Below are 21,233 nucleotides of genomic sequence, written 5' to 3'. Positions count from 1 at the left end.
ACACGCGAGCCGTGCTGAACACGGCAATTTTTTTGCTGTGTAAACGTGATCAGTGTGATCCGCGAGAATACACGACTTTTTTGATCCGCCAAATCGTAGGTTTCAACCCGCGAACCGAGTCAGACTCGCCTATTTTTTTCGTGTGTAAAGCCGCGTCGAACCCACATGACCCAGGTCAATCACGGCATATATTATTTTGTGACGTCTATTCTACTTCCGTTCGTGATATGCGGGTCGTGTCGAACTCGCCTTGTTTGTTTCAGTGTAAACGCGATCATAGTTGCCCCCTTCGCAGCGTTTGACCCCGACCCTGCTTGAGGACTCAACAATCAAGTCGTGTGTAAACAGGGTAAATAAGTGCCATGTTCCTTAATAGAGTAACATCCTTCCTTCCAAATAACACTTATAAATATAGATTGTACTGACCACCCAACTTTTAGACTTCCGGCTGTCTTCCGTTGCCATTTCCGGGATGTTTTATTACTTGTACCGGACGCCTGAAACATTAAAAAAAGGCCCACCATATAGTTCATAGAACTATAACCCAATGAGTGGCTGATTGGATTTTGACTTTCGATTGTATACTTTTGCAAATGTTTTTTTGTATTTGCTCCATACCTGTGTAACTTATTTGTTTCTTTGTTTGATTTTGTTCATGCATGTCTAATGTTTATTACACCAGTGGAAAACAAATTTCTTTGTAATCATGTTTGCGAAGACAAAATAAATATCTTGTATCTTGTATACTTTCCAACAAATTTGTAACCCGTCCCACCCCAGAGAATTAGCAATTGAGCTCTGGGGAGCGCTTTATCAACATGTTGTCAGATCTGACATCTTTCATAGATTTTGATTGGCTGAGAGGCCCTGTTACTATGATAACTGTCGGATAAAACGGGATAAAAACGTCCGAAAAATCCTTCATGAAACGCTCCTCAGATCTTCCAATCTCGCGCAAATTGTCGGTATCCTCTCACTGTTTTGTGTACGTCTCTAGAGATCATTCTGTCGGACACCGTTTGTAACCCGGATGCTTGAATATTGAAAACGTAAATCCACGGAACTGTCATGAAAGTTAAAACGAAAGCACTCTGCGAATTGCTGGTAGGGTATTACTCACGTGCGTACAGGTAGACCTGTCGTCTATGAAGTTTGATTTGTTTTGCACTCCGTGAGTCATCACCATCTCAGAAAATTCCACGTCATGGGTTTCCCAGAATGCCGCCTGAAGCCGAAATTTTCGCGACTGCAGAACAGAATAGATCTTGAATCAGGTGGACTTTCGGAACGGCAGGCGAATCTGTCGGACTTTGAATATCCTGATTCAAAAAGAATAAAGAAAAATCTAAGGTTACAAACAAGAAAAGGAAATAATAAAGAACAAACAAGGACGGATGCCTATATACTGTGTACATCGTCTGTCATCTGAAATTAGAGCAAACATAATTATAGATAGGGCCTATCTTATCTCCGTTTGGTGGTTGTAATTCTGCATTTTCATTTTATAAATCTGACTCTAAAGCATCTTATAAACTAAGTGGCCCTTCCTTTTCATTCTCAGATTGGATCAAAGCGATGATGAGCAGATGATCGCCAGACTACACACAGCTAGTGGATAGCATCGTAATTATGACGTCATCGACCTCGTGACATTACTGAGCCTCTGATCTTCTTATTCTATGGCAGTGGGCGGCACTGGTAAGCGATTCAAAAGTTATGTTTTTAATCGTCACAATTGTCGTGCATTTTGTGATGTGATGGAAAGCAATAAGACAAAGGATGGTGGTGGGGTGTTACTCCCTATAGCGCGGCAGGAGTGTTTGAGTGGATTCCATTGTCTAATTTACCATCTTCCTAGTTTCCGTCATAAATCGTAAGCTTCCAAATGTTATAATACATGGAATTAGAGACAATAACCTTTCGAGATGAATAGGAAAGTTACTCGCTTCAAATTGTCTCTTTCCTTCTTCTTTGGCACTGACGTCCCCCACCCCTTTCCTCCTGCCACTAACGTAAGGGTTGGTTTTGGGAAGGCTGCAGCAACCCTCAAATGAGTTCTTTATTTTCTAAAATTCTTTATTAATTATGATTTAGGATGCTATTAGCGATTATACAATACATATACATGTACTCTATTCTCGAATCATAACGCTGAACGAAAGCTCATTAAAGGCATGGTCACACCGCCCGAGCGTTGTTGGAGCGGAGAGAAAAATCATCACCGCTCGCTACCGTTCACCATTTTCGATTTCGATTGTTTTATTTTTTGTTTTAGATTTTCCCCCCAATTTTGTGAGCAGAATTCGACCGTCTTTCCCTACCGCTCCACGACCGCTCCAACAACGCTCGGGCGGTGTGACCATGCCTTTAATGAATGTGTTTTAAAGTGGTTTTTTAATCGTCTTTCGGAGAAAGCGGTGTGTCCGGTTTACGAATGTTCAAGATGTAAGCAGAACAAAAATCAATAGACACGTTTGTAATACCATCTGCTGAAGCTTCAGCCGACTACCCGGCTCTTTGACAAGTAGAATGCTAGGGAAGTCACACCCATTAACACATGAGTAGATCCAGGATTTTCCAAGGGGGAGGGGGCACATTTATCAATTAGAAATTTGACAAGGAAAAACGAAGAAGAGGTCTCTACCTAAAATTTAAGGTAATTTTGTCGGCAAAAAATTTGACAAGCCAAAAAAATAATAATAAAAATGGTCCTCGCTATCAGAGCGGGGGGAGGCACACTTGGGTAAGAATGGCATATTTACATTAAAAATGTTGATTATGGCTCTCCAAAGGGGGGGGGGGAGTGGGCACGAGCCGGATGTGCCCCCCTCTCCTGGATCCGCCAGTACACTAACATTCAAAACATTATCTTTGCTCTTTTAAATCTTGCATGGCGAAAGTATTTTGGAAATATTGCTTGTTTTCACGGGTGTTCTTACATTATCCCAATTATGGCGTAAATTCCTTCAGCAAGAAATTGATCCACAATGTGCTGCATTCAACCTAGGTGAGGTAAATGGGTACCTGGCAGGAATTTATTCCTTGAAACGCAGCGCGCGTAACAGTTGCACTGCTAAAGCCAGGGTAATTATGCTGCATATACTGTAGAGCGCTTAGAGACTTCTGACAAAGTAAGTATTAAGCGCTATATAAGCAAGTATAATTATCTAGGAACAGAATTTCCAATCGATTATCGAATATACTTACCATGATTTTCTTATTTGCGAGATAACTGGATATACCCATTTGATTTGCTAGTTCATTACGATGAACCTGCGTGCCGAATATAGAGTACACAATTTTTCCTGCGCGCGCGCTGCATCTCCCTACCAACGCACTATCCCAAGATCGTCGCGCAATTTGGCGTCCATTTCCTCTCATGAGCCTGCGGGCAAGACATGTTGTCACACAAGGCGAGGGGTAGGAGGGAGGGTTCAAATGGGTATATCCAGTTATCTCGTAAATAAGAAAATCATGGTAAGTATTTTCATAATTTACATCAATAACTGGGATATACCCATTTGATTTGCTAGACCAACACGGATTCAACGTGAAGGGAGGCATGTCTAGACTAAGAAGTGCGTTAAAATAGGGAGATGAAGACACAAAGGCCGTTGCCTTACGGACAGGGGAGGCGATAAAGCCTCATGTGAAGAAGTCCTTAAGAGCAAGGAGTGAAGGAAAGAGGGGCGTCAATAGACGGACCTCGAGAAGTCGTGAACGACGATTCCAAGAAAGAGCCCAAGAAGAATGATACTAAGTATCATGGGCCCTCGGCCTAGTGTCAGGAGAACAACATCACCAGCTGACTAGAGCGTAACATTCGGAATTTGTTGAAATTTTCAACAAGAATCGTGATCGGAAAACTGTAGCTTTAAGGCTCAGTAAGTGATCCATCGAACAATCTGAGAAGGCGAGAGATCTCAGAAGCCTCCGCGTGGGAGAAAGCGCCCAGAATTCGATATCCGTCTCAAATGCGTGAGGGCAGACATCTGCAGAATTCTGATAGAGAGCTGTGGCAGAAAGTTACTAGCGGTCCGAAGAGGACTAGGAACGACGGAGAGTAGGGATTTAAGAAGAAAACCACTCGTAAGGCAGTCAAGGGTCGAGAAAGCGACTGAGTGCCATCCTTTTAATAAGAAATACCGCGGACCTGCTGCCTATGTAGAATAAAGCAGTCTGGTTAAAATAGCTCAACCGGGCGTGTCAGAGAAACAGCGCGGTACACATCACGACAAAAGTGTGATAGACCGAGTGATCGAGAGAGAACTCAGGATCCCCTTTCTCCCGTACTGATCGAAGCACCCATCTGAGGGTGCAGTGCCCGCGGTGGAAGAGGTGGCTTGGCTCAAGCCACCATTGCCGAGAGAGCCCGTGAGGCTAGGCTGCGATGGATGACCGCCGGGCGGGGGAATCCCTAGCAGAAGCAAGTGTACGCCAGAGGGAGCTGGCGAAAAGTCTCTGTCATGATCCTACGTGAAGGCGACAATCAAGAGATGTTCTAACGAACAGACATCGCCAGATATGATACCTCAACAGTACGTTCCCAACGGAATCGAATGAGGTAGCAACGGCCCTGTCCTATCAAGTTAGGGACGGAAACTGGCTAAGAGTGTCGATGTCCTCGCTTGAAGAAACAAGCGAAGGAGGAGGGAGACTTGAGGAAAATAAACACAAAAATTTCCATCAGTCTGCGGTGAGAACCAGTTGTTTATGAAAACAGCCACAAGGCCTGGTCTCTCAGGTGATCGTAAGAGCAAGCACCGCCGGCGCCGGTTGCGGCAGCGTGGAACAGTCCGATATCGGAGAATAAGGAGTTCCAAAAAGCTGCGGGGGGCGGCAAAAATGACGCCCTAAGCAGTGGGGGATGAGCATCTAAGTTTCTAAAAGAAGAACTCCAGTGAAGTAAATCACTTACATGGAGAGACTCATCCGCAGTCGGCCCGAGAAAAAGCGGGTCGTAGTGATTGTGGTTAGGTAGGCATAAGCATACATGCATCCACGGTTACATCATCCTCGGTCGTGCGGTGACCATGGCCACATGCATTGCATGGAGGGAGGATGAAAGCAGCATGCGAGGCGACTCGAGTGTGCCGAGTGAAAAAGCTTCTAAATAAGAAGACGATTCGACAAATGGGCACGGTAAGACATCCACCGTAGACCACTCCACACAAGGAGGAAACGGCGGAGACGCCCGCAAGCTTGACCCACATAGAGAGCAGTCTATAACATAGACTGTTAGAGCTCGACCGATGGTCTGAAGGCGTACTGTTTGGTGTAAACTCGCCGACCCGGTACGGTGGGTGTGCCCAGAAAATAGGCATAGAATGCCGACAGAGAAGTCTGGGGCTTTAAACAAGCTTGAACGCACGTACATAGCCAATAATCTCATGAGATGTACGGCGGTTTCTTTCCTCCGAGATGATGCTTACCCGACCGGGAAGGACTCGGGGAACAGCTGTGAATGTCAACAGGAGGGATATCTAGCATATGAAAAGCTGATTCCCTCCAGGTATTCGGTGCGGGTGCTTTCGGCGGTGTCCGGCTGGACGACCGGTGATGGCAGCTCGGGCAGGGCTCGAACGAGCCGCCCGAATACGAGACAATAGGTTAACATAACCATAATGCACCGGGTGGTGAAGGCGTAGCGATTACTAAGCACAGGAGAACTTTAAATCGCCGTGACATTCAGATCCGATATACATACTCATAAGTTCGGAGAGCTATGAGGTAGTGAGACATACCGCTGAGCGGTGATGGTGCTCATATCGGAGTCGCCCTCTCTTCAGTGGCGATCGTTGGAGGACGGGTGTCTGTACTAGCCCTGACTCTGGCCTTGCAAGGGTAGGAGCTAAGTAAGACAGGGCACCCTTACTTTCGAATAGAAAGTGAGGTTCAGGCCAGAAACCGACGGTCCCGTCGCCTGGGCGGACGGACCGCGGACGTGATAGGTTGCCCCCTCAAAGCAGCCAAACATTCTCACGAGAGAAGTGCGGCATGCGGTATGTAAGAGATTCTTACCTCCAATCTACGGGCCCGCTTAGGGGGTAGAATGGAGAGAGTTACCGCGGAAGGAGTCGTCGCCGTACGTGGGCTTGACGTAGAGGGCGAATTCGGGAGTACCTGCATAAAAAGGGGAATACCCATGCAGGTAACTCGCCGATGGCTCCCCGGAGTGCGGGTTGGCGAGAGAAGTCTCAATCCGCTCAATACCCGACGCCAGCAATAAGACCGCGGCGGTCTTATAATGACGGAGAACACGAGGATAAGAACCCGTAATGCTCGGGGACGCATGGATGCAGCCTGAACGGATGTAAAGTCCAGCCGTCGGTCACCGAGAGCTTGCCGACATATTGATGCTTGAAAGCCGTATGTCGGAAGCACCTGCATAGAAACGGGGGTCACCGTGTAGGTGAACAGCGTTTCAATAAATGCCCGGTGTGAGAGGACAGGTGATTGCTTGAGCCGCACAGTGCTTAGCAAGGCGGCTGAAGCTGATATGAAGCGTGGGTGAATTACCCGCACTGCTCATGGGAGTATGTGCGACGCCTGACCCACAAATATCGGGAGTCTGGTGACATAATGGAGGGCGATGCCCGTATGTCGATAACACCTGTGTATTAGCGGGGATTTCCCTTGCAGGTGCGTGAGCCGGCGAATCATGAAATCGCCGGTGACTCTCCGAGGTGCAAGATGGCGAATGTCTGCTTAACCTGCCCGGTGCTCGACACGGCGGTTTTAGCTGACAGGGAGCATGAGGATAAAGATCCGTGATGCTCGAGGGCGTTCTGTTGTAACATGAAGTTACGACGCCTGGCCATCGGCACAAGAATCAGAAAGAAAGGTCTGCCCGCAAAGTGGGATTAGCGACCTAGACTTTCTTCTTGTTATTCCTCTTCTGTGCGGCCCCCGCCGGGGGGCAGAAGAGGGAACAATCATCGGGAGTCTGGCGACATAGTGGCGGGCGACGCCCGTATGTCGATAGCACCTGTGTATTAGCGGGGATTTCCCTTGCAGGTGCGTGGGCCGGCGAATCATATTGCCGGTGACTCTCCGAGGTGCGAGACGGCGACTGTCTGCTTGACCTGCCTGGTGCTCGACACGGCGGTTTTAGCTGACAGAGAGCATTAGGATGAAGATCCGTGGTGCTCGAGGGCGTTCTGTTGGGACTACAACATGAAGTTACGACGTCTGGCCGTCGGCACAAGAATCAGAAGGGAAGGTCTACCCGCACAGCGGGGTTAGCGACCTAGAATTTCTTCTTCTTCCTCTTCTATGCGGCCCCCGCCAGGGGGCAGAAGAGGGTATAATGATCGGGAGTCTGGTGACATAATGGCGGGCGACGCCCGTATGTCGATAGCACCTGTGTATTAGCGGGAATTTCCCTTGCAGATGCGTGAGCCGGCGAAAAATGATATTGCCGGTGACTCTCCGAGGTGTGTTGGATGGCCGGTGTCTGCTTGATCCGCTCGGTTGGTAGTACCGTCGGCTGAAGCAGGCAAGCCTGAGGGTAAAAACCCGCAGTGCTGGAGGGCACTCTAGATTAGCTTGAGAAGCTGAGAGGCCTGGCCATCAAAAGAATCAGAGGACAGACCGCCCGACGGAGCGGGGCTTATGTCTGTGGTTCTCCTCTTCTTCTTTTCTTCTTCTTCGGTTGCTCCGGCGCCGGAGCGGAAGAAGGGACAAGAGGCTGGGCTGCGCCTGTCTTCCTCTCCTTAGCTCTCCCACGGGGAGAGCTAGCCGAGCGAGAGGAGGCGTCGGCCGAATCTGACGGCGTCAGATTGAATTGAGAGTCCGACACGGTCGGACTCAGGTGCCTCTTCCGACTAGGGGCTGGTAGCCCTTTGCCAACGCTCCCTAGAGGGGTCTTACACGGCATCGAGCCTAGTCTTTGCCGGGTGGAGAGACCCGTGCTCTCCCCCCGGACTTTAGGTGACCCGATGGCCGGTGGGTCTGACAGCCCTAGAGGAGTCGCCGTTTTCTGTACTAGTGCGACGCTCCCCAATAAGGTTCAGGTTCCGGGACGGAAGCCTTGGCCATCACCGTGCGGGCACGTGGTCGCAAATCCACGGTTCCACCCTTATTAAGCGGGGCACGTGAACGCGCGTCCACGGTTCCACCCCTTTGAGAGCCCACGGGGCTCTGACTCTGTTCTCGCTATCTATACTACCTGTGGTGGGGGATAAGACCCCGGTGTCGGGCCCCGAAACAGCAGCCGCCTGAGGCTCTTCAGAAAGAGAGTCCGAAAGGCTCATTATTGCCGTAGGGTGATCTAGTAGTAAGATAAGAAACAGAGAAGCAAGGGGGTAGGGGGGTAACAAACCCCAACCCTGAAGTCAAGAGACCTCAAAAAACGGACTTTTGAGAGTCAAAAACGGATCTCACAAGGATGATACAAGGTAAAATCCCAGAACAAAGGAAACAGTAATAATTAAGAATTATTAAGAGACACTGTCCCTGAAGTCCGTTAGAAAATTTAATTATTTGATTATCACAACAAGAATCTGCTTCCGCCAAAATTCTGAAAAGAAGGAAGGGGGGAAGCATCTAAAAAGAAGAAAACACTAAGTTTTTTTTTTTTTTTGTTGTGTCCACCTGTTCAAAAGAAAAAAAATAATTTTTCTTGAGGTGAGGATCAGCTAAGGAAAAAAGGGGAGCAAGATTCCCTTTTTTTTTTTTTTTTTATAAACAAGAAGTTTAAGAAAAAAAAAAAAAATTATAAGTCCAGAGACCGGTAGCTGACTTGAAAAGGAAGGGGGGAAAAACAAAGATAGCTTTCCCGAGAAGGAAGGCCGAGTCAAAGGCGACGAACGCTGACAGGAGACGGCTTCCTAAAAAAAATTCTAAGTATTCTTGTGAAGGAAAGAAATATATATTTTTTTTTTTTTTTTATAATTAATTGAATAATTAATCAATTAATAAACACAAGAACAAAGGATTGATTGAAACAAAAGAACAATCAACTAACTCGAAACAAGAAACAAAGAACTTGAATCGAGGCAAAGGAGCAAGTCAAGAATTAAAAGAATCAATCAATTAATTAATTAATCAATTAACCAATTAATTCAATTAATAAATACAAGAGCAAAGGATTGATTGAAACAAAAGAACAATCAACTAACTCGAAACAAGAGACAAAGAACTTGAAACGAGGCTGGAATACGACGCTCCTAACGTCCTACAGAACCTATCTGAGGAGAAATAAATCAATTAAATTCACGACGAGTCGTATAAACGAAGAAGTCAGTGAATAAAAAGAATTAAAAGGATTAAAAAGGAGCGAAGACAACGCCCGAGCAGGAAGGCGCGGAGCTATGGGGCGGAGAGGTGAAGACAACCCGCCTGTGAGAAACGTATCTTTAAAAAACAAACTCACGAAGAGGGACAAGAAACGTTAAAATAATATCACGGAAGCTCTGCGCGACGTGATAATCCTATAACAATCTTAGATGAGAGAAAATAAGATTGAAATAAGGGAAGAATTGCACAATAAAGTATCCAAACGGAAAACAGAAATGCAATTTTGAGAGTGTACTTAGCTTGCGACTGCACTCGACCGCAGGCGAAAGTAAAAGAGGAAATGGACGCCAAATTGCGCGACGATCTTGGGATAGTGCGTTGGTAGGGAGATGCAGCGCGCGCGCAGGAAAAATTGTGTACTCTATATTCGGCACGCAGGTTCATCGTAATGAACTAGCAAATCAAATGGGTATATCCCAGTTATTGATGTAAATTGTCGATTCATACTTGCTACAATATGATCAAAAGAGTCATATTATTGGAAAAAAATACAGATGCTTTTCACATGAGATTTTATTTGAATATGCTATAATTCTGAGTATAATAAAATCAGTAAATTTATTGATTTCACACAAATCTGACGATAACCCAAACATTCCTTTCGAAGAAGACAGCTGCTTCTTAATAATATAAACACATTTTCAATACGCATGAATCTGTGTGTAATAAAAAAATAGATTTTGTCTTATCTCATCAGAATTTTTAAACAAGCAATCAATCTTATGGCAAGTTCTTTCCATGTTTTGCGTCCTTCGTCAACATAACATAAGAACCTGCTCGTAAAATTTGCAATGTTATTCCAAAACTAACGTCAAATTTCTCTAAATGTGCATTTTCATTGATTTAAGTGAAGTTAAAATCTTTAAACATACCTTTATTAAACCTGTTTAACAGGTGAGGTTACGATGGGGGCGGATCAGGAGCGGTTTGCGTTGGTCAACCTCCTCTCGGACCTATCCTCTGAGCTTGGTCACAGCTGGAAGGACATCGGACGTAGGCTTAACTTGCTGGAAGCGGACCTGGAAAATATAGAATCAGACTATTCAAAGCAGAAGGAAAGAGGGTACCAGATGCTGCTTAAATGGCGACAGGTGACAAGGAACAAAGATCTAGGGAGGACATTGATACAGGCGCTCGAAAGCGGGCAACGCTTGGACTTGGCAGAAAAATACGGCCCTCGGTTTGAAGGTAAGATGTAGTTTGAGCTGTTCAAATTGATAGCTGTTTTAAGGAATATTGGCGAAATGAAATCCTGAACTCATTTCAGGATAATCTGTTGTGGCAAGTAAAAGTTGATTGAAAAGTAGAATAGGCCTGTATGGAATTCTATAAGAGATATCAATAGGCCTATGAGCCATTGTAATTACCAATGTAATAGAATTAAAATCCCCAAAATAAAACGACAAAAATATAATCATAGAAATGAATATAATAAATGGAAAAATTTACAACCCTCCATAAAACTATAAACAAGCCGCGTGGCATTGCATAATGATGCGAGAAAGTTGGCTGCAATAAAGAAAAATAGCATTGGGGTCTTGGGGATGCAAACAACGCGAAAACATAACATAACCTTTAAAACAGTGATATTACATCTAATCGTATATATTTAAAAAGAAATGATTATAAAGAGGATATCGTATTAAAAAATATAGTATCTGCAATAATGTGTTCTGCTTGTCGCATTTCTATCACTGATAATTAATTTAATAATGAAATGAGCTAAAAAAAAGTCAATATGTGTATTATCTTCTTTTAACTTAACAGAACTATTCCCTACTCAAATTGAGGAGGACGCCGCTCCACGAAATGGCCTTGATGCCAAAGAAAAGCAAATGGTGGACATCCTCAGGCATCACTACAAGAAACGAAACCGAGTCCCCATGGTGCCCTGGGCTGGCAAGAATGGAAAGATCGTAACGGTAGATCTGAGTAGGGTCTACACCAACCTAGAGCTGCTTGTGGACATCGATAGTCCGGACCTTCCCATTCACTTCCACCTCGGTCTGAAAGACTTGTTCAATGATGTGAAAGCATTAGATGGAAATGAGAATGAAGTTGATGGGTGTGAAGAGACACTGGCAACATCGTCTACTCGAGTTGTAGCGAGAGGAAGGACAGGTAGTGGAAAGACCACTTTCTTGTTGAAGTTGTCGAGCGACTGGGCGGAAGGTAGGACAAGTCCTGTGAAAGACGCGGATGCTGTTTTCCTTTTGCAGCTGAAGAGGTTGGACCATACAAGCAACTTTGGAGATGCCGTTGTCGACCAGCTCTTACCTCGGGCAGATTTCTCGCCAGAGTTCATTGAAGAGTTTGCTGAAAAGAATCAGAAACGAGTAGCTGTTCTGCTAGACGGCTACGACGAGTTCAAAGGCAAAGGGTTGGATCAAGAAAATTGTGGAAACGTCGTGAAAATGCTGAGAAAAGAATACTTACCCTCCGTCAAGATTTTGATCACAACTCGCCCTGGGAGAGTTGGAGATTTCATGACACTGGGTGACTACATCACGGACGAATACCGACATCTGCAGATCACAGGGTTTTCATCACAAGACATTGATGCATACGTCAAGAAGATTTTCAAACGACGGCCAGAACTTGGAGATAAACTCCTTTCCTACCTTGAGGAGAACCATCTGAAAACAGAACTTGCTTCCCTGCCTTTGATGTGTTGCGCTTTCTGTCAGTTGACGAAATTGACCGATGGAAAGGACTTCAAAGATATGAATACAATCAGCTCACTCTTCAACAAGCTCATTAAGTGTCTCTTGAAGTATCATCCAAGATCTAAGGAACAAAGGTCAAGACTTCGAAGTTGGGATTCTACTGAAAAAGACTCAACAGAGGACGATGCGAAAAACAGTGACTTTACCAGCGATACTGCAGACGAAACCGATGGAGTCTTTCAGTCAAGTATTGATGAAGACGACCTGATTCTACAGCTTGGAAAGGTTGCGCTACTGGGCTTTGTTAGATCAGCTGAAGAGGAACTGATCTTCAGAATGAAAGACTTTGAAGTTTGTAAGTCTGGTGCAAAGGAAGTTGTCGCCATGGGTTGCAAGGTTGGTATCTTGGTCCGAGATGAAGAAGCGGAGTACAGACCCACGCTTTATGAAGATTTTGAGATTAATAACGAAGGTGGGGTAGTTGACTCGCACAACATAACGTTTGTCCTCAAAATAATTCAAGAGAAACTTGCTGGAACATACCTTGCTCACCTATCTACCGGAACTGAGGAGGAGAAGGACTTCTTCAAGAAGTGTGTTGAGGATATCAGAACTCTCCAACGTGCCACAGATCTTGGAAATGTCCTCATGTTTGCATGTGGTGCAAATGTGGAAGCAGCTCGAATCATCATTAACCATGTTGTGAGTCTTATGAAATCGGAAGAGGAAAACATCAAGCTGTTTCTGACTGGGAAGTTGCACTATACAGAATGCAACCGTATCCAGAAGCTCATTGAGTTCTGTCTACAACTTAACTTTGAAAGCCAGAGCGAGGGTAAGCTAAACGATGTATTGATGCCTCTCATGTCTGGCTGTAGTCGTCTCCGACTTGTTGGGATCTCTAGCTACGTCACCAAGTCACTGGGGTATCTTCTCCAGTACAGTAAGGGGTTTTCTATCAAGTCACTTGAGCTGATTCGTCTGCACTTGAATTCCAGTTCAGAATTCCGGGAATTTCTCAACACATTTCCAGGCTTGGAACAGGATGTGTCACAAACAATGACGAAGAAGAGGCGAAAGAGGAAAAAGCAGAATGAAGAACCACTAACGGAAGAAAAGAGAAGAGAAAAGATAAGAGAAGGGGTAACTAAGGGAAGACAAATACCAAAGTACTTGTTACAGCGCCCTGATGATACGTTCCTTGCGGTACTACCTTTATGGGAACAAGTCAACCAAATGCAGATGAGTGAATGGAATTTCGGACCCGTCATTGATGGCTTAGAGCACTGTCCTGTTGAAGAACTCATTCTCAATGGCGTCAAGGCCGAACCAGAAGACTGGGGAGAAACTGTTCAGGATATTTGGAAGTCCATCTTTTACATCCCTAAAGAAACTGACTCTCGGTACGAATGGCATAGAAGACGAGTGTCTTGCCAAGATTGTACCAGGTCTTTCCTGTCAGTCTCACCTGACTCATCTGAAGCTATCTGGTAATGAAGTTGGACCTGATTTTCTAGACGCCCTGGAAGAATGTCCTATGATGAATAATCTCGAGGTGCTTGTTCTAGAGAAAACTGATATGGATTCGGAAAGCATTGAACAACTTGGAGACCTTCTCAAACACTTTCCTTCACTGTCCTCACTCGATATTCGGCGCAACGAATGCTCGGATGACACTTCCATAATCAGCATTCTGAATGGATTACAGCACTGTCCAAAACTAGAAAGACTTTTTATTTCTCTCCACAAGGTTTCTGAAAAGGCCCTCGAGAATCTGCAGATGAAGGAAGGTACCCTTGCCAACTTGAAGGAACTCCACCTCGTCCATACACCGGTCCCAGAGAAGGTCATTGAATGTGCTGCAGGAATTCTTCCAGTCATGCCCAATCTAGAAGACTTGCGGATTTCAGGTACGCCTCCCGATAAGACAAAAGAACAGAAACAGGACCCAGGAAGGATCTCACATGAAGTTGCCGATCTCTTCTCAAAGGCTATCCTCGTGCCACCTTCCTTAAGATTTCTAAGCATCCTCTACACCACCTTTGAACCAGACGATTTTGTCAATCTGCTGGAGAAGAGTTCAGAAGCAACTAAAACTGGACTAAAAACGTTGAGGTGGGTATTTACAGAATACTGTATTAAAACAAGTTGAAATATTGTGAACCTAACCATTATATATTTGTAAAGTCTATACTGAAATCAACTGCACCATTGTATGGTTAGCTTTTATGACGTTTCCGCTAAAATCTTGCGGAACAAGGGCAAACTAAAAGTGGTTACATAATTCTGGAGTGAACGGGTTAAGCAAACTCGACCTTTCTTAAACTTATTTTTGACTGAAAGTGGACTGTTGTAAGTGGGTAAAGAGCATCACATTAACTGTTTATTGCTGTTCGTCATACACCGAACTGCGCTTGATATTTCTGTTTCTTCGCCCCCTCCCTTTATTAACCACCTTACAGGTTTTCCAAGGCATGCATTCCTGAAGAGGAAGAAGTCCGTCGACATATAAGGAACGCCGAGAAGACATTTCTTCGTATCTGGGTCTAAAATGTGTCTCACAGACTTTACCAAGATTTGCGCTGACTCATCAATCTGGTTGCTGGTTCTTCGGACCCCGCTTTGCTGGACATGCAACTTATTGAATTTCCTTCACACTTTCACGGCGAACAATGGTACATGCACTTCTCGTAGAAGGATGACTGTTGCTGCAGTCCAATTAATCACCCAGTTCCAAAATAACCCCCTAAACAAGTTTTTCGCAGGCTCTATTTACAAATTTTGGCCCCAAAACAAGTTGTCGCCAGAATATGATCCCGGGGAAAAAGCTTGGAGGAAAAGCGGGAAAAGTCTTTGGAAAAAATTACCCTAAATACGTTTGACCCCGCGATTGACCATTGACCAGTCTTTGAAAACTGCCCTTTTTTGTGAAAATCGATGTTTTTGACACCCTTAACGAGTGCACGCGCGGCCCGCGTCCAACACTGAAAAAAATACCCCTTTAATGCGTTTTTTTGTCACGCATGTGTACTGCAATTATATTTGACCCCCCGGGGGGGGGGGGCTAAAGCCGGGGTAATAGTATGCAGCGCTTTGAAACATTTGTATTAAGCGCTATATAAATGTTGCATATTATGATTATTATTATTGTTGTTATTATTATTATTGGTCAAATCTTGCCAAGAGGAAGCGCGCTACTGTGTACCTATCGATAAGATTGCGCGTTATATACTATCATTAAGGCAAGACCTGTCTAACAAACTCTCATGACGAGAACTCTCTCTTCTTCTGCTCAGGATGGCAGTTTTCCGCAGTTCTTGGTACATTTTCGTGGAAGTTTTCATCGGCAATCCGACACTCACTGACAAAGTCAATAAACTCCTTACGAGCTCTGAAGCAGTGAGGATAATGCCATAAAGTAGGAAGTAATTCCTTAAAAAGCTGTGTGCGCTATGAACGCCTAGCTTAGCCGGGTAATATAGGAGCGCCTTGAGCACCTAACAAGGTGGATATGTGCGCAATATAAATAACCTATATTATATAAAACGAGTCCCTTGACCAAAGCAGTGAAAAGAGATCCTTCTACAATCCCTACAGAGGTCACGCAGTATCTGCCCACAGATGAACCACCCCGTCGGTCCTTATAGAAACAAGATCGTGTTCAAGATCAAATTGCAATATTTAATTGTTTCATTCTGCTTAATAGCAACTTCGTAAGGGAAATCATTTCAATTTGAGCACTGACCGAGAACCTGATGGTACTTGATTGATTTCCTTTAAAGTATTCCTGGATGGGATTTAGCGGGGGTGTTTTTATGATGCAGGAACAAAATGTCTGAGTAATTAGAAACGGGTCGAAAGCGAATGTGTATATATGCAAGTCATGTGTTCATGCTTATAATTACACAACCTCCCAGTTCTCCCAGTTCGGATGCAGCACTTGAAAACATGAAGACGCGATAATGACAGAGGTGGACAATGGCACTATATGCAAGTCTTTATCGTCATGAAAGCAATTTTCGTAAATGTGTTAATCGTGATATTTCATTTTTTTGTTAAGTTTACAAAAATGTATCTTGCTTTAAGAGTTGAGATTTTTGAATAATTTGCTTGTAGTTTATCATGAAGACTTGATTTCCATCGAAATTGCATTTCATGTGCTTTTGTTTCCCGTTTTATACCTTCCCACATCTGACTTATTTAAAATGATATAACTTCTATGCAAAACGGTGTATCGCTCAATATGAATATTTGGCTTCTTACGTTGTAAATAGTGTTGTTCATATTTTTGTCACCACTGAAATATATGTAGGCCTATATTTATTCACTGTATATACCACGAAAGATGGCTTTTAATGGTTAGTTTTGGGATTTTGTCTTATTGGCCATTACATCATTTAATCAGTTAATAAATCAATCAATGTGCCATAACCATGATGGAAAAATGAAAATGAGTTTCTCAGTGTTTTATAATTCAATGGGAGTAAACATGAACGTTGTCTTCACAGCCATTACTGTAAGTTTACTATTGGTGAATGCCATAGAAAGTAGACATGGTCGTTTGTATATGCATGCAAGTGTTCTAAAATCACTATCTGGAAATCTCAAGGATGGCTGAACGGGCACGGTTTCATCGAAACTCGAGATTCATGATTTCGCAATAGCTATTGGAAATCCCCGCTCTACCAGGGTTGCATTTGTGAAAATAGAAACCATGTATTACATAAGCATGATGCTGCCGCAAGAGGGCAGTATTAAAGTGCGATGTTTGTGATTGTTCAATAATAAGCAGAGGGTATGTTTACATTCGCTTCTTAACTGATCTTCCAGTGGACATTGCATTAGCCGAAGCTTCTTTGACGTTAGGTTATCGTATATTTTCATAAAATATATCTCATATAGGAATGCGCTATAGGAATGATAGGCCATTTTTGAAATTATTTATCTGGCCTAACACACATTTACCAACGCAATTTTACCAACACAGATTGTACCTACATAGTGGTAATAGTCCCGGTAATATTATTTGGAACAATTCTTTTTGAGATATTAAGGGTGTATTCATATCATTTGCAGTATTACGCTACGTAAAGTACTAAGCTATTTTAGATTTTGCGGTATTCAAAAATGAAAATATTTGGAACACAGACCAAGCAGTATTATGATGTCGTTTAATACATTTTTTCAACAATATTCCTACGAAAAAAATTATGGCAAACAATAATCTTGAAACCCTTAGTATAATTGGTGTGAAAACAATATATTTGTATAATCTATTATTTTCATGTTGTTATGCAATTTAACTAGAAATACCTACCCATAAATTACAACACATTCAATTGAATATGCTGTTCAAAATTCAAAATATGAGAAAAGACGGTTTTTAAAGTGGGTGTACACCCCAATAAAAAGTCACTTTAAAAAATCAAGCCTGCATAACGCTGAAAAAATGAGCAAAATCCGGTACAGAATAAGAAATTTATGGTGTTTTTAAATTTCGCTAATTCTTTTCACGAAAGAGATGCACAGCGCAGTGATATGCAAATGAGAGAGTCTGTGATGTTCACTCACTATTTACTTTGTATTTTATTGTACGAATTGTACATTATAATCGGTTCTTCAGCTATGAGAAGAGGGTAGCTCTTCATCAAATCACAGTGAGTTACAGCAATGGCTATTCCACATTTTAAGTGAAGATTTTTTTTTTGTATACACAATATGATTTGGAGAAAATGAAAATATTTCGTTAATGTTGTATATTTCAGAGTTATTCGTATCAACTTTATCATGTTTATGAATCACAAACCAGTGGCCCGTAACACAAAGCTTGGTAATGATCGTAGAACATTTTTCTACGATTGATTCCATTGACTACAATGTACAATCAATCGTAAAAATCAAGCTTACGATTAATTGCTAACCTTTATGTTACGGGACCCTGGTGCCCGAGAAGCGAATATCAATGTTAAAATTGTGTCTGTGGATGTGTGTATACAGAGTAAGTTACGGTGCTCATTGCACAAATTCATTCTATTCTCAAATTTGTATGATATTAAAATATCTCTTTACTATCACTATACCATATAGGTGTGTATTTCGTTGGATACTGATGTCGTTGGTGGCGTAGTGAGAAATATCGAGGGGGGAAATATGGTGGTTGGGTAAAATTATCTGAATAGTCGTGAGCGAGCAAAAAAATATATATACATGTATATACAGTGCGTCCCAGAAAAAAAAGGAAACCGGGATTCAAAGGAAAATGAATTATATTAATCCATTTACATCATCATACAATTCAATTATTTCGCTATATTTTGATACCTATATGAGATGAACACTTCTTGCGCTAATAAGCAAGATTTCGATAGTTTAAAGTCAAAACCAGGTTGCGCAGAAAAATTGGACAAGATTGGTTCGTAATACGACAACCGTGGTTATTCGACGATTGACTCATTACCATTTTCTTTTGGTAAGTTTCTCTTATACCGATCCCTGAAATGAGATCGGATTCAGATTCACACTTGGGTTCTGCGCAAATCACTTCTGACATACCTCAATATTTATTGTTTTTAATCTGCCATCCGCGAACGGTTTGCTAAGATGTTGGTCCCATATCAAATACAACATTCTACTCTTACAATGAATATCAAATGTATAATAAAAACATGTTTAATGGAGGGCGCCCTTCGTACAACCATGAGGACAGACATATTTTCGTTCTGAGCCGAAATAAGGCAAAATTCACAGTAATAACTAAGAGGATCAAACCAGGACATATTGGACAGTGATTTATGACATTCTATAGACCAATTTTACGGCCGGTTTATGTATTTGGCCCTCTATCGGCGACGCCATTGCTGCGGTGGGCAAGTGCGCTGACCGCGATTGGCTCTGTGTACAAATTCAATGAAAGATTACAGATAAGCTCTGATATTGTGTCATTAACTTCATCATAAAACAATAAAATAAAGCATGGACACCTGGGTAGACGATGTAAGACAATGGCCATATCTGACCGATGAAGGTATGATGAATTTTTGCACTTCGGCTACTTTTTTCCCCTTAGTTTTGTCAGTAAAAGTGAGTTGATGATGACCAAGATCGCTGTTGGTTTTCATCAGGGAGCTCACTTCTTATTGCTAGTAAATTGTGTTAGAGGAGCGGGAGAGTGAACGAGACATAGAATGAGAGAGAGAGAGAGGATGAGAGAGAGGGGAGAGGGGGGAGAGAGTATGTGTGAGAGGAGGGGGGTGAGAGAGGGAGAGGGGGGAATAGTGAGAAGGGGGGGGGGGGGGGAGGGAGAGAGAGAGGGGGGCCAGCGAGAGAGTGAGTGAGAGAGTGAGTGAGTGAGAGGGATAGAGTGAGATAGAGGGGGAGAGAGGGGGGGGGGGGGGGGGACTGATATTTCCATCTAAGTCCTTTCTGTTGATGTTTTTTATCCACTGGCGACGCATTCCTTCATCACGGCCTGGAAACCTATGCAGGGAGTACGGCTTCACACACAAACAGGCTTCATGAGTCCAAGGCGAGTGAATTTCACATTCACTTTGCTTCCAATCCTGAAGCTTTCTCCAATCGTTGTGGCAATTGAACACAGCACAGCTGCGACCTGAACTTCTCCGATTAATGCTCATTGTGAATCTTACAAGAAATCTGCTCAATTGGTCCAAAAAAAAATCGAACGAATGTACCAAATACCCTATTGACTCGTGTACTATAAAGGTTGATTCGCCCACCGCAGCATGGCGACCAGTCTGCTGCCCTCTCACGTTGTGAAATTGGTCTATAGTCTAAATTAGAAGGGATGGAACAGACGAAAGACTCTCGCAAACTTGTAAGTACCCCAAGTAGTAAATCGAATTCACAGGTATGCCATATCTCTACATTGTGGATTTTGGTTCTGTTATTTTGTTTTTTTAAGGAAGGGAAGGAACAAGGAGAAGGTTTAAAACTTATTAACATTTATCATTTAACTTCTCTATTCTGTTTTGTGAGTGAAGTCCATTAATTCATCTCTTTTACACACAATTTTAATACAGTATTCATTTCTTTTAATTCATGTTTTAAACTGTAGGAAAACAAATGGTTCACTGTTCATGAACATTTTTGTGTGAATTTTGACTTGTTTCATGGTTTGCGTTTGTTTTTTGCGCTTTTGGCTTGGACTGTTTTTTAATTTGAAGCCCTAAGTCGTGTTATCTTGTGCATCAGCGTGCTCTTGTTAGCTTTGTAATTTTTTTTCTCTTTGCTTCTTTTGTTTTCTTTTTTTTTGTCTAATCATGTCAATTTTTTTTTCTACCACAGTTTACGATTTTATGCAGCTTCAAAATGTTATACCCCAAAGAAATGTTTATTTGTATGTTGACAGTCATCTTGTGTCATGCAGTCCTGTTATCCCCATATTCTGTAAGATCTTGCTTAATGGTAATAATATTTCACTATTATGCCCAACCCTAAAATTATGGATCTAAAATTATGTACTTTTAATTGTCGAGGGATTCAAGATTATGTGAAAAGACGTAAAGTGTTTCATTATTCAAGATCCATCCAAAGTGACATTATTTTTCTTCAAGAAACTCACTCGTTAAAAGCAGATGAAATTTTTTAAACGTATGTCCATCTGTTTATAGAGTGTCCCGTTGTTAAACACATTTGGTTGAAGCTATTAAGGCTATTGCTAAGAAAATTGATAAACTACAAACTGTTTCTATATTTGAAAAAATTTTTGGTTTTGAGTCTGACAAATTCGTAACTTTTTTGTTTCTCTTACTTAAATATCATATTTATATATGCAAATTTCAAAATAAGCCACTAAGTTTTGAAGGTTATAAAGCCTTTATTGCTGTTAATAAAAAACTTGAATATGGTATTGCCAAAAAAAATATAAACTTAGCATGCATTTTCAGAAATGGAGATTTAACATATGAACACTGATATTGCTATTTAGCACATGAAATTTATACATGTATCATGTGTACATTTCCATCTTCATTTAAATGTACTTTATCATGTTTATGGGAGTATTTATGTCTTCTTTTTTTTAATGATTGACTTTTCTTTGGGTTTTGCTTTGTAATTGGTGTGTAATGCTTATTTGGTATCTTTTGCTGCAGTATTTATGTTTTGGTGTTTTATGTGTTTTATTATTATTCTTATCATTATTGTTATTTTTTTGCTGCTTTTTTTGTTACATGTATATTGATTCGATGATTGTAAACCTTTGAAAATAAATAAAACATATAAAAAAAAACATGTTTAATAATTGTG

The 21,233-nt window shown here is 42.4% G+C and overlaps 2 long non-coding RNA genes and 1 pseudogene across 2 annotated transcripts in view; 1 reads left to right on the top strand and 2 right to left on the bottom strand.

Annotated features, from left to right (window-relative positions):
* The window catches only part of LOC121431551, a 27,558-nt gene extending 17,312 nt beyond the window's left edge, over positions 1-10,246 (bottom strand). Inside the window, exons 1-2 of the long non-coding RNA XR_005972135.1 lie at positions 10,173-10,246; positions 1,121-1,319 (exon numbers count right to left, since the gene is read on the bottom strand). This is a non-coding gene — a long non-coding RNA (uncharacterized LOC121431551). The remainder of the gene's footprint in view (positions 1-1,120; positions 1,320-10,172) is intronic.
* LOC121431549 overlaps positions 1-14,908 on the top strand; it is a 26,447-nt pseudogene extending 11,539 nt beyond the window's left edge.
* Positions 10,235-21,233, bottom strand: part of LOC121431552 — an 18,083-nt gene continuing 7,084 nt past the window's right edge. The window contains exon 3 of the long non-coding RNA XR_005972136.1: positions 10,235-10,319. This is a non-coding gene — a long non-coding RNA (uncharacterized LOC121431552). The remainder of the gene's footprint in view (positions 10,320-21,233) is intronic.

Source organism: Lytechinus variegatus, chromosome 18, assembly GCF_018143015.1.
Source record: "Lytechinus variegatus isolate NC3 chromosome 18, Lvar_3.0, whole genome shotgun sequence".
In the NCBI taxonomy this organism is placed as follows: domain Eukaryota; kingdom Metazoa; phylum Echinodermata; class Echinoidea; order Temnopleuroida; family Toxopneustidae; genus Lytechinus; species Lytechinus variegatus.
This window is presented reverse-complemented; position numbering and strand designations above follow the sequence as displayed.